Here is a 13,754-nt window from a genome sequence, read left to right as displayed (position 1 = left end):
ATGTCCTGTGTCTGGTGTGTGTCTGTGGGTCCATTACCCTTATCTTTGCTGTCCCAGGCCGGAGAGGCCCTCATGATTTAGTGGCCATGTGTGTCCGCAGTGTGTGGGATTTAGTGGCCCTGTGTGTGTGTCTGCAGTGAGTGAGAAGTTTCATGCACAGAGAAGTGGAAAACTACAGAGTACATAAGGAGTGCATATGGAGTACAATTTGCACTCCACAGTACCCATTGTAGGTGCTTTTGATGGTGGACAGGGATCATCATGGGCCCGTTGACTGGTCTGCAGCTTTGCAGCCCCATACGCAGCAGGGGGCATTACACCTTGTGTTGTGACACATTCCTCTCGTAACCATCATTAAAAATTTCTGTGACTTGTGCCACAGTTGACCTTCTGTCAGCTCAGTCCTGACAGGATAGCCTTCATTGCCCTCGTGCATCAATGAGCTTTGGGCGCCCAACACTCTGTCACCAGTTTGTGGTTTGTCCCTCCTCAGACCACTGTCAGTAGGTACTCACCACTGCTGACCGGGAGTGTCCCACAAGCCTTGCCGTTTCAGATTCTCTGACCCAGTCGTCTACCATAACAAGTTGGCCTTTGTCAAAGTCGCTCAGGTCCTTACTCCTACTCATTTCTCCTGCGTCCAACGCATTGACTATGAGAACTGATTGTTCGCTTACCATCTAATCTACCCAGACGTTGACATGTGCCCTTGTTCTGAGATGATCGGGGATACTCGGTTCAGCTGTGAGTGGTCATGTTTTGGCTCATCAGTGTATATGTAAACACACTCATTAATAATGGCTTGACATTCATAAACTTCTACATCTATGACCAAAGGAATGGAAAAAGTCTGTCAAAGTGTTTTGATTTTGTTTTTTTGTTTTGTTTGTTGTCTGTTGAATTTCGTCCGTTCAGTTATCCGAGACAGACGCAAAAGTTAGTGAGGCTAATACATGCCAAGTGATTTTCTGCCAATCTTTTATATGGCGTTGAGATTTTAGGAAACGTACGTGTAATAATAAATGTTTTATTTCCCTTCTTCATAACTTTTTAAGTATACTTTTTTCATGGATTATTTCATAATTAATTATTTGCTGAAATGTGAATGGTAAAAGTATATTTTGATACTATAAATCTGGAAACCAATTCCTTTTTTACCTGTCAAATGTGGCTGCTAATACCAGTTAATTTAAAATTTGGTTTTACTTTATGTATGGAGGGAAACTGTGGGATTAAAATGACATTTAGACTTTTTCACTTTTTCATTATTTATTCTCATGTCCAATTTCTCTTACGTTTTTTTAAATTTGTTACAGTAGTAGTATGTGCAATTTTGACAAAAAATTTAGACACCTCCTAATACCTGTCAGTTCACTTAGCTCATTTTGTTTTGTTTTTTTTTCACAACTGAACAAAAAAAGTTATTTTGTTATAAGCTGTGTTTCTTCACTGTAGCAAATTTTATTTCACTAATTTCATTAATCCTTAGATCTGTAACGCATACCGACCTTATGTGTGCACATTGTATAACATTGTGCAACTGTAATGAATGTGACGTTATTAAATTTACATTTATCGGAAATGCCTCACCTCATTCAGAAGCTTAACATTGAATTGTCTGTGCCGGTGAAGCTTTGTAGCTATCTAAACCTTGCGGATGATATAATTCATCGGTTACTTTAATCAAGTAAACAAAAGGAACTACGGTGTTTTGTTTTATTTCATATCTTTTGTTTTGTTTTCTGAAATGCGTCGATGTGCATTGCCAACTTTGGACTTGACGTTACACGAGTCAAGCCATAGAACTTGAATTAGAGCAGAACGAACTTTCCCATTCAATTCAACATAGAGGCCAATATAGCGGGCTGACTTACGCATGCCACCGGGTGGTCACTATTAACATTTAATAAATACTTATAGCAAACATATTGTAGCGAATTCGGGGGGGCAACGCAACCACAGGAACTGCCGCGGCCGGGAAGCGAACCCGTGTCGCCCGCACCGCAGGAGACATCGCTAACCGCTCTACTCAAGTGTCAGACTCGCCAGCCAGCGGCCACCGTGTCTAGTTATCCATGCACGTTACAATATACAGCACAACGTCTTCTCGGGCTCAAGAAAGTGGGACACACTTTACTACCCTGTATGTGCACCGTCAATAGCAACTAACCACAAACGCCATTTTGTTTTGAACTAGCCAAATGACCACAGCAAACAGTTCCATGGCCGTTCAACAACTCCATTCAGTTTCTGAGTCACTTCTTTTTTTTGTCACTTCTTGCAGTCGATGTGACATAGACCTCTGCGTAGAGAAGCGGCGTTGGGTTCTCCATAGCAACGGCCGTTGAGGCTCATGGGTATTGTAGTTTTTGACACGCCAAACGGACTAGGAAAAATGTGATTGCTCAGAAACAAAAACATTGAAGCCTTTATCACCGATAGCCATGAACATCGGCGTCGCCGGGTCATTTTGCCGGGGCTTAAGCCCCAAAGGTTTTGAGTGTAGCCCCGAATATAATTTTAAATTTAAGCCTATGCGAAGCCCGACAAAAAAAAACAAAAAAACGTAACGTGTGTGAATGATCGATAGTCTTCGTAAAATAACAGTGTAACCGATTATTTTCTTGCCCGGTGCGGGATTCGATACGGATGTACTGCACCACAAGACGGGTCAGACCCGTTAGCTAGGGCTAACGTGTCTTATTAGTAGTTTACACGGGTAAGTTGAGCTTTGTGTTTTATTCTATGTAAACGCAATTAGCTTGCATTGGTGTTTATAAAGCATCCTTAGAAAACGAGCTTACTTCTTTGATATAAGTTAGCCTAATTAATAGCGTTGAATCTCTTGCACTTCAGCCACTCCACAAACGTTGGAGCTCACAGTCTGATAAAGACAATTAACTACGATCAACTTAATGAAACTGAAGTGTTGAAAATGGTTGAAGTGAATTGTATGCTTCAGTTCAGTCATTGAGAAGTGGCCCATTGAACTTTTCCAAGTTAACGCGTTGGTCAACTCAGAAGCAGATAGCTTAGCTAAGCTAGGATAACATAGCTAACGTTAGCTAACACGGGAGACCTGCTAAAACGAAGGACCTAGTCAGTGAATTGCCATTTAACTGTTAACAAAGCGTTAGCCTGTAATTCTTGACGTTTGGGCGTTTGGATAAGATATTTTGAAACCCCCCCCCCCCAAAAAAAACTAGGCATGTTTTGGAATACCCTTATACCTGGTCTGTTTATCGATTGCTTACAAGTTATCTAGTTTTGTTTGCTCGATAGCAATAACTTAGCCAGCTGTCATAGCGATAGCTAAATTAGCGATATATATTGTGTTTTAGCGGTAATTGGCTAACATTTTACATGTGATGGTTTTAATTTTTAGAGGACCATTTAAAGGCAAGACGGGTTTATTAATAAACTTTTCTGCTGTTTGCTAAGTTCGATGTGTATTTGCTCAACTGTTGAGGTTGTTTCAACGCTAGCTATTAGCTGCTAAACTACAGGCAACTGGAAGTAGCTGGTGGTAGACAGCTAACGTTAGCTAAACTGGGTGTGTGTTACAGGCAACAATTAGAGAAATATAGCGCTATCTAGTGTACAGTCACAGACCGTTGCGTATAGCAAGGCTAGATGATTTTCATATTGGAACATAGGGATAGGAAAAATAACACTAGTAATTTTGGTATCCCGAACCTTAAATTACTCGGTCCTTTGCTTGCATTCGCCTCTGGGAAAGGGACTGTAATTGCACTTGGCTATTAGTGTCTAACGTCATCGTGTTTGGGGGCTGGCGGTGGATGAGCGCTACCAGTGGCAACGTTGTTCATGTTGGCACTGATGTCAACATTGCTTGTTTTTAATGTGCTGCAATTATGGCTTGGGATAGCGATGCCCAATAGGTCTAAGGTGCCAGTATGTGGGAAACATGCTGGTGTGCTTGACAGACTTAAACATGTCGGTTATGTGGATTTCATAAACTTTTTGTTGTTTTACATGACAGTGACTTGCAAAACACTAGAATGAATGACGCACCATTATGTAGGCTATGTCATCCATTTAGGCTAAGCAGGTTGACGTGACAGCATCGTAACACATAAAAGGTGTGGCTTTTAAAGGCCGTGTACATCCCTCGATCGACATTATGTGGCCGGCCCACTGAAAAAAGGTGTGAACATGTCGAACCCGTCATAGTCCCCAGCACTTTTCAAAACTCACTGGTGCTCATGGTAAATGTCTCCAGCACTTTTCAAAACAAGCTTACGCCCCTGTGTACATTGGAATGAATTTTGTCAATTGCAAACAGCGGCGTCGTAGTGGGGGGTGGGGGGTAAGGACCTACCTGGGCCCAGAAAGGGGGGGGGGCTCGGGAAGCCTGGAATTAAAAGTTTGTTTTGGTTTGCCAAATTTTATTTCTAACTAATTAGTGTCATAACTTCATTTAAAATTGGGAGGCTCTCTGAGGCGCCTCTCACCCCTATCTGAGGCCTGTCTCCCCCCTTACAAAAGGTGCAAAATTGTTTAGTCTGCCCCTAACGGGCATTTCTCAATGCAGCTCATCTAGTCCTGTCACGAGTGAGTGCTGATACGAGCACAGTCGTGTCTTTCCCAAAGAAAGCAAAATCTGGGTTCCAGAAAAGAAAGGAAAGGGAGAGAAGGCAAAATGAGGGAAAACAACTATTGAGTAATTTCTTCCCAAAGAAAGGTGAGCTATGAGCTATTAAAAGATAGGTGGTTAGCTAACTCGTACTACCTGAACACAGTAGGAGAGTTAGCTAGCTACCTAGTACTGTAACACATGCAGTATCATACATTTATCAGCATCATAGCTACAATGCCATTTGAAATTATAACTATGAACATTACCTAGCTTAACATGAAACACATGGCCCTCAGTTTCAGAAACAGCCGCAGGGAGTGGAGCAGCAGCAGGTCCCTCATCTCCTGATGATCATGTTACTAAGGATGTGAGACAAGGTGAGCTCATATAGTGGCATAGACAACTAAAAGTCATTCCAAGCAATTATTTGTTAAAAAGATTAATGTACTGTGATTGTAAATAATATACAGTATGCTAGAACTCAAAAAAGTGATGCGTGAGAGACAAAAGAGGAAAGGGGCCACAGAGACTGCTTATCTTTAGGGCCCAGAATTTTGAGCTATTTATACGCCTGATTGCAAATGTCAGTATAGACAGGTCAATGTCATGATGTACCTTTTAAAAAGTTAAACTGAAATAACAAAGGTTTTCATTTTAGCTTATTTTATCATGTCATACACCATTTTGACAATTTATGTCAAAAAAAGTTTAAAAAAACATTGAAATCGTACTAGTTTGACTTCCTGAAAAATATATAAAAATATAACTCTTTTATGGTGACTTCATTGTGTATCACAAGGTACATGAAAATTCCTACCAGAGTAGGAGTAAACAAAAGTTTTTGAGGTACACATTTCAATTGTTGACTGCACAATTTGGAGTTAGAAGTTGGCTGCCAGTGGTCCCTTCTGATTGAAGCCAGCCATTTATTCAACTGATCTAGCTCCTTTGGGATTGAATAAAATTGTAGTCCGGGGTTTCTCTGACGACTGTTATTACAGCCAACAGCACAACATATTCCGGGCTTATTATGTGAACTTTTTTTGAGTCTAGAGACTCTAGAATCACAACTAGTCTACTCTGGCAGTAGTGGTTGTGCAGCTGTGACCCGGACACAAAAATGGCGGCGTTAAAACACAATGATGTCATAGGGTATCTGTGAATAACTGTTGACAGAATTCAAGCAAATGTAAACAGTGTCAGATTGTCATATGGGATGAATTGAGTAACAGGCCAGAGCCGAGGCAGTGTGTGGGTAGTGTTGAGATAAACTAGATGAGCCCCGATACAGAACTGACGCTGCACTGGCTAAACCTCGAAACAGGTAGGCCTAATATTTCTCAAGTGTCCCTGATATTATTGCTCATTATCATTCACTAGTAACCTACTGAAAGTTTCAAAATATGTAATACTGGTACTGATCACCAATTTATCCGCCACACCAGAAGTGTAATGGATAAAAACTAAAGTCTCTGGATTAAATTCTTTGGGTTGAAATCTACATGTATGCAACAGAGGCCCCTGTTCAGTGCCTGCGACTGTGTTATGACTGCTGGTGGGTTTCTTCCTGATCTCATCACCTAGTGAGGCTATGGACTGAAAAAGTGAAACACGTTATTACCATAGCCTCTGCTCCTCATCTCCAGGCAGCAAAAGAAGTTTGACCTACTTGCTGCAAGCCAGGGACATCGACAGGCAACAGATGGTGCCTTCAACGGCAGACAGGTGGATGCCAGACACATGCCGATGATGTGGACAAGCAGGTGAAGAATTTGTCCGACAGACAACTCACCCAGACGGAGAAAGGTATCCTTGCTAAGGAGCTGAATTTTCCTGTCTTGCCAAGGCAAATCCTGCTAGTGGAACTGAGCACAGCCACTGAATCAGCAACCCGTAACAACAACATCACAGACCCGGAAATACGCAACTGCAGATAAAAGTTTCAGCCTGCCTCAGCAATGTGAAGTCGCCTCCGTCCAACATCAACAGAGACAAGAAGAATGCACTCACAACTCTCAGTAAGGACAATAACATCATCATCCTTCTGGTGGACAAAGGCAGATGCACGATTTTATTAAGTCAGACAGATGGTCATGAGAAAGATATGATGTTACTTAGCGACAAACACTTATGAGCCCCAGAGATGAGATTCAGGCAGTGGTTACAAGACAAAAGTGTTAGTCTGAAGCTGTTAGAACAGGACAACGCTGTTGACAGAATTCTGTACCATAGATTATACCCAGGGGAAGCTACACCTAGTTTGTATGGTTTACCTAAGATACATAAACCGGATGTGCCATTACAGCCTATTGTTAGTATGATTAACTCGGTGACCTATAACATCTCTGTTTCTGGCATCTATTCTTAAGCCTTTGGTAGGCGGTAATGAACATCACATTCAGAACACTGTGGATTTTGTGGCTAAGGTGAGCGACATAATTATGGAGGGGGATGAAACAATGGTCTATTATGATGTTAAGTCTCACTTCACGTGCATTCCTGTTGATGAAGCAGTGGAGGTAGTCCGTATGAAATTACAGGACAACCCCACGGTTAGCAATAGGACCACCCATAACACTGACCAAGTATGTCTGCTCCTGAAGCTGTGTCTTCAGTCTACATACGTCACATACAGGGTGCAGTACTATAGGCAGACACATGGGTATGCTATGGGACCCCCAGTCTCACCTATAGTGGCCAACCTGTATATGGCAGAAGTGGAAAAGAGAGCTCTGATGTCATATCCAGGGCCACTTAGCCATTGGTTCAGATTTTTGGATGACACCTGGGTTAAAATTAAATCTCAGAATGTACCACATTTCACCGACCACATTAACTCGTTGGACAGCCAAATTAAGTTCAACAGGGAGGATGTGAAAAATTACAGGTCAGCCTTCTTAGACTGTGAAATTGAAATTGGTTATGGGGGACATTTGATTGTTGATGTTTACTGTAAACCAACACATACTTTAAGTTTGACTCCCATCATCTACTGGAGCACAAACTAGGAGTCATCAGGATGCTGTACCACTGAGATAACAACATCATCACTGACACAGCAGCCAGGGAAGAGCAGAAATCCCACATTAAACAGGCCCTGGTCATGTGTGGTTATCCTAACTGGGCGTTTGTCAAAGCCAGGTATACGCCCAAACAGTGCATCAGCCAATTGAAGAGAGAAGGGACAACAGCTGTCTAAGCGTAAACCAGTGGTGACTCCATTTGGCAGGAGTTTTGAAGAAGCTGAGACGCGTTCTAAACAATTCAATTCAATTCAATTCAATTTATTGTCATTAAAAACAATGTGCAGGCACATGTTAAAAATGAAATGAGGGCTGTGGCTTCACCAAACAGTGCAAGACAGACACAGACAAACACAGTATAAGATATACACACATGAAGACCAAAAGCTAAAAATAAGTTAAAAAAGAGTAAGAGTACAAAATATTTAAAAATATCTACAGACATTCAGTGGGTGGCCAGGTTCAGGTGGGCAACAGCTTGTGGAAAGAAGCTGTTTTTGAGCCTGGTAGTGCGGGCTCTGAGGCCCCTGTAGCGCCTCCCAGAGCGCAGGGGGGAGAACAGTCCATGGTTGCGGTGGGTGGGATCTCTGCTGATGCTCAGACCCCTTCAAAGGCAGCGTTTGTGATAAATGTCTTTTATGGCTGGGGGGTGGTTATCGGTGATATGTTGAGCTGCCTTGACGACCCACTGAGGGGCTTTCTGTTCTAGTGAGGTGCAGTTGCCGCACCACACTGATATGCAGCTGGTCAGGATGCTCTCTATGGTGCAGTGGTAGAAGTTGGTGAGAATTTTGGGGGATAGACGGGCGCTCCTCAGCCTCCTCAGGAAATGCAGGCGTTGTTGGGCCTTTTTCACAAGGGCCTGGGTGTTTAATGTCCAGGAAAGTTCCTCGGTGATGTGGACTCCAAGGAATTTAAAGCTGGAAACACGCTCCACTTCCACCCCATTGATGTGTATGGGGGAGTGGCTGCAGCTTCTAGAGCTCCTGAAGTCCACAATCAGCTCCTTCGTCTTCCGCACATTGATGACAAGATTGTTGGTAGTACACCATGATGTGAGGTGTTGAATCTCGTCCCTGTAGGCCGTCTCGTCATTGTTCGTGATACGGCCAATGACTGTGGTGTCATCTGCAAACTTAACTATAACATTTGAAGGGTGAGTTGGCAGGCAGTCGTGGGTAAAGAGGGAGAAAAGGAGGGGGCTCAGAACACAGCCTTGAGGGGCACCTGTGCTGAGGGTCAAGGTGGAGGAGGTGTGGTCACCTAACCTAACAGACTGAGGTCTGTTGGTCAGGAAGTTCAGGGTCCAGTTACAGAGGGAGGGGTTGAGGCCAAGGGAGAGGAGTTTGGTGGTTAGTTTGGCAGGGGTGATAGTGTTGAAAGCAGAGCTATCATCTATAAATAGCATCTGGTTGTATGTGTTGTTAAGTTCAAAGTGGGTCAGAGCAAAGTGCAGGGTAGTGGCAATGGCATCCTCAGTAGATCTTTTGGGACGGTAGGCGAACTGATGTTGGTCGAATGTGGGGGGGATAATGTTTTTGATGTTAGCCAGAACCAGTCTCTCGAAGCACTTCATGGCAATAGGGGTGAGTGCTATGGGTCGGTAGTCATTCAGACATGTGGATGTTGGTTTCTTGGGGACAGGAATGATAGAGGTGGTCTTAAAGCATGCCGGGACTATGGATTGGGACAGTGAGAGGTTAAATATAGTTTTGAAGACCTCAGCCAGCTGGTCGGCGCATTCCCGGAGGACCCGACCCGGTGTGCCATCCGGTCCGGCAGCCTTCCGTGTGTTCACTCTGCGCAGTGATTCTCTGACCTCTGCGATCGATAGAGTGAGCACCTGGTTTTCTGGGTGGCTGGGGATTTTTGTGGCCGGGTCAGTATTGTCCTTGTCGAAGCAGGCATAGAAATGATTTCGCTTGTCTGGCAGGGAGGCATCATGGACAGTGGGACCGCTATTGGAGCTTATGTAGTCTGTGATAGACTGAATGCCTTGCAACATTTGCCGGGGATCGGAGTTATTGTGAAAGTGGTCCTCTATTCATAGGGAATATTTATATTTGGCTGTTCTGATGCCCTTTTTGAGGTTGGATCTGGCTGCGCTGTAGGCCTCACAGTTACCTGACTTGAACGCTGCATCTGGGACTTTCAGCAGCTGCCAGACCTCACTGGTCATCCAGGGTTTCTGGTTTGGAAAGGCACAGATTGATTTTTTTGTTGTGACACTCTCAGTGCAAAAGTTAATGTAGGCTAGTATGGCAGATGTCTGTTCATTAATGTCTATATGGGAACCATAGGTAGCTGAATGTGCGAAAATACTCCAGTCTGTGCACAAACACCGTGTCTCGGTTGCTTTCCACCCCAAAACACGCTGCACCAGAAATTAGTCCACCCCAAAGATCGGGTCCCCGGCACAAACAAAACAATATAATGTATACCGTTAAGTACCGGGAGGATTGCCATGACTTGTACATCGGGAAACGCAAACAGGCGCTGGTGAAGAGGATGGCACAACACAGAAGAGTTACCTTGTTAGGCCAGGACTCCCCAGTCTACACCCATCTACATTTTTTTCAAGGATTATGATGTGCGGATCCTTGATAGGGAGGAACAAGGGTTTGAACAGCAACAAAGAGGCCATCTATGTGGAGAGGGAAAGACCATCCCTGAACTGGAGGGGGGGGGTGTGCTAAGAGTACATATGTCGCCATCTTACAATGCTGTGATTGCAACAATTCCCCAATCCAATGCATTTACCATGTGATTAGTACACATGGTCAGTGCAACTCTAGTTAATGGTCACGGTAATTTGCATATGAATCGGATTGGTGGTTTTGGTCGTTATGCAGCTGTGCTGTTTTTAAGGTTGGGGGATACCTGCAGTCAGTTGAGACTGACGAAGTCACTTAGATGAGTGATGAAACATTTCTCCTAATAAACGTTGTTTCAACGTAGAGGGATCTCCCTCTCGTTCTCTCTCTCTCTCTCTGTGCTTTTCGCTGGTCTTTTCAACTTATAGCCATGTTGGTGGAAGCTGCATCCTTGTCACATGACTGTCAATTTTCTGTCCGCAGAAAGAAAAAAAAAAGGCTGACATTCCTTTTCTTCTCAGTGGAAAAATGCAATATTTTAATATAGTTTCGGCAATGAAATGCATTTCAATAAAATTCTAGCAAGAATTTATTATTCTTTTTATTTTTATAATCTTAATTTGGTGAATGTATATGATCTTTACCCTGTTACTTATTACAGAGACTCTTTCAGGTCTCACCAAAAAATTGTCTTTACACCTACAAGATGAAAGTCCCAAACCTTAAGAAAAGACCTTGGTGCCTTTGTTAACATTGTGACAATGAACTCTCTCATATGCAGTATTATGAGCATAAAAACATTATTTCAGAAATGAATTTGAGAAGGAAAATCCAAACGCGCTAGATCAGATACTGTACAGGACCTGCTGTCATCTAGCTAAGATGGGGACTGTTCCAATGGCCCATTATTCCGAAACCCCAATAGTCTGAAAAATGTCCCATTAGACCAAAAACCCATTTGTCCAACTGCCCTTTATACTGAAAACAAAATCCCACTACTCCAAAGGCCCATTCCGAAAATGCACACCCCTGCAGTTTTATTGTCCTTAATATCTTAGTGTGGTTTGACATGCAAATGCGAAGATACCGTTTAGTACTAATTTGCAATAAGAGGTGTAACATTAAAAGCACTTGTGAGAATGTCATCTCTACTTCACCAGAAATATCCACTTTTTTTGTAATTATCTCTGGCCAGTTAAGATCAATGATTCGCAACGAGACTGGATACATCTTGCAACTTGCCGGTGTTGTATCAAACTCTGTTTCCCCATTAAGATCTGTTTCCCCCTATAGAAGAAGGTTAGCTATCGGTAGACTGGGTGACTCAATAAGAACAGTTGCACTGTTATCTTGGTCTAACCAAGTTTCAGTTAAAAACATAAAATTGAGACTGTGCTTGATGCTTTAATCATTGATTAAAACTTTTTTTTCCTGCCAGAGAACTGATGTTTAGTAATGCTAAGTTTAGTGTGTTAAGAATATTATTTGCCCAATTTTTTTGTAACCGGCTGTGGCTGCTGGCAGACAACTATAGTCAGATTAGATTAAGTAGCTCTGCGCTTTGAGTACACTTTGTTCTTCCTGAAGCTGGTCAAAAGAGGAAATGCAGACCTTGGAGCTGGTCCTCACTGTCTGGGGTGAGCTGTATCAGCAGCAGTGGGTTCATACCCAGTAAGCAAAGGGAGACATGAGCTGAAAGGAGGGGTGGGGTAGGGACCCAGTTGGTCCTAGTAGTCAGCATGCCCTGTAATGCTGACTGCAGGGAGATTGCCCTGGGTTTGTTTGGATAAGAGGGAACTTTTGGTGCCGCATAGTAACATCTCACCAATCCTTTTTACAATGTTATAATTTAATTTAGCAGACGCTTTTATCCAAAGCAACGTACATCTGAAAGTTAATACAGCACAAGTAAGGATCTAGTGAGGAGGCGACAACGCAATTAAGTGCCAAAAAATTAGTTCAAGTCCAATAGAACATAGGTGTCAACAGGCAGTGCACAAAGGCAATGCATAGGATGCATCGAAACGATTTTTTTATATTAATACCATCAGGTGTGGAGGTGTTCGAGAAAGAGCTGGGCCTTTAGCCTCTTCTTAAAGATGGAGAGGGACTCAGCAGATCAAAAGGAGTTTGGTAACTTGTTCCACCACTGGGGAAGTACAGAAGAGAAGAGTCTGGCTAGTGACTTAAGGCCCCGTTGTGGCGGAAGTGCCACACGCCTTTCATTGGCAGAGCATAGTGAGTGGGACTGAGTGTAGACCTGAATGAGGGAGTTCAGGTAGGCGGGAGGCTTTTTAGTTGCTGTTTTGTAAGCGAGCATTCAAGTTTTGAATTTGATGTGGGCAGCAACTGGGAGCTAGTGGAGGGATTTGAACAGCGGAGTGACATGTGCTGTTTTGGGTTCGTTGAAGACCAGACGCGCTGCTGTGTTCTGGATCATTTGCAGAGGTTTGAAAGTGCATGCAGAGAGACCTGCCAGTAAGGAGTTGAAGTAGTCAATGCATGATATTATAAGACCCTGTACCAGGAGTTGTGCTGCATGCTCAGACAGGTAGGGTCTAATTTTCCCGATGTTGTACAGTGCAAATCGGCGCGACCGAGCAATCGGTGCCACGTGAACCTTAAAGGTACTTGGTCATAAATTATGACACCCAGGTTTCGGGCAGTCTTTGTGGGCATGGGTTGGGTTGATCCGAGCTGGATATTGATCTGTTGTTGTAAGGATGGACTGGCTGGGATGACAAGGAACTCAGTCTTAGATAGGTTAAGCTGAAGGTGGCATTCTTTCATCTATGCAGAGCTATCAGCAAGGCATGATGATATCTGTGCCAAGTCTATGAGGTCATCTGGTGAGAATGATAGGAAGAGCTGGGTATCGTCAGCATAGCAATGGTATGAGAAACCATGGGAGCGGATCATTGCACCAAGTGAGGTGGTGTATATTGAGAAGAGAAGGGAAGAGAGTACTGACCCTTGAGGTAACCCTGCGGATAATACTTTTGTCCGCATCCTTAGCTTGTGTGAGATAGCTCTGAAAGGCGGGGGGGGGGGGCTTGGGGCTCGGAATGATCCATGGTGTTGTTCTTATTGTCCTGGGGAGAAAATATTTCTCTACTTTCCCAGATTTTCCTGACCCTTTCCAAATACCAACAGTGGGGTGCTGGAGGCCATAGATTAAGTTGGCATGTCACCCCCATCCTCAAAAAACCTGGCTCAGCCCTAATGAGCAACTTCCAGCCCATCTCCAGTCTCCCCTTTCTGTCAAAAATACTGAAACGTGTTGTCGCCTCCCAACTCAGAGCTCACCTCATCTCCAACGACCTATTCAAACCGTTTCAATCTGGTGTCTGCTCACAGCACAGCACAGCACAGAAACAGCCCTTGTTTAAGTCACTAACAACCTCCTCCTCTCGTCAGACTCTGGCCACCTCAGCATTCTCATCCTCCTTGACCTCACTGCAGATTTCGACACCATCAACCATCTTCTCTCCCGCCTTGAATCCTCCCTCAACATCATTAGAGCTGTCCCTCTCCTGG

The sequence above is a fragment of the Lampris incognitus genome, chromosome 5 (genome assembly GCF_029633865.1).
Source record: "Lampris incognitus isolate fLamInc1 chromosome 5, fLamInc1.hap2, whole genome shotgun sequence".
Taxonomy (NCBI): Eukaryota; Metazoa; Chordata; class Actinopteri; order Lampriformes; family Lampridae; genus Lampris; species Lampris incognitus.
Note: the sequence above shows the minus strand (reverse complement) of the source record.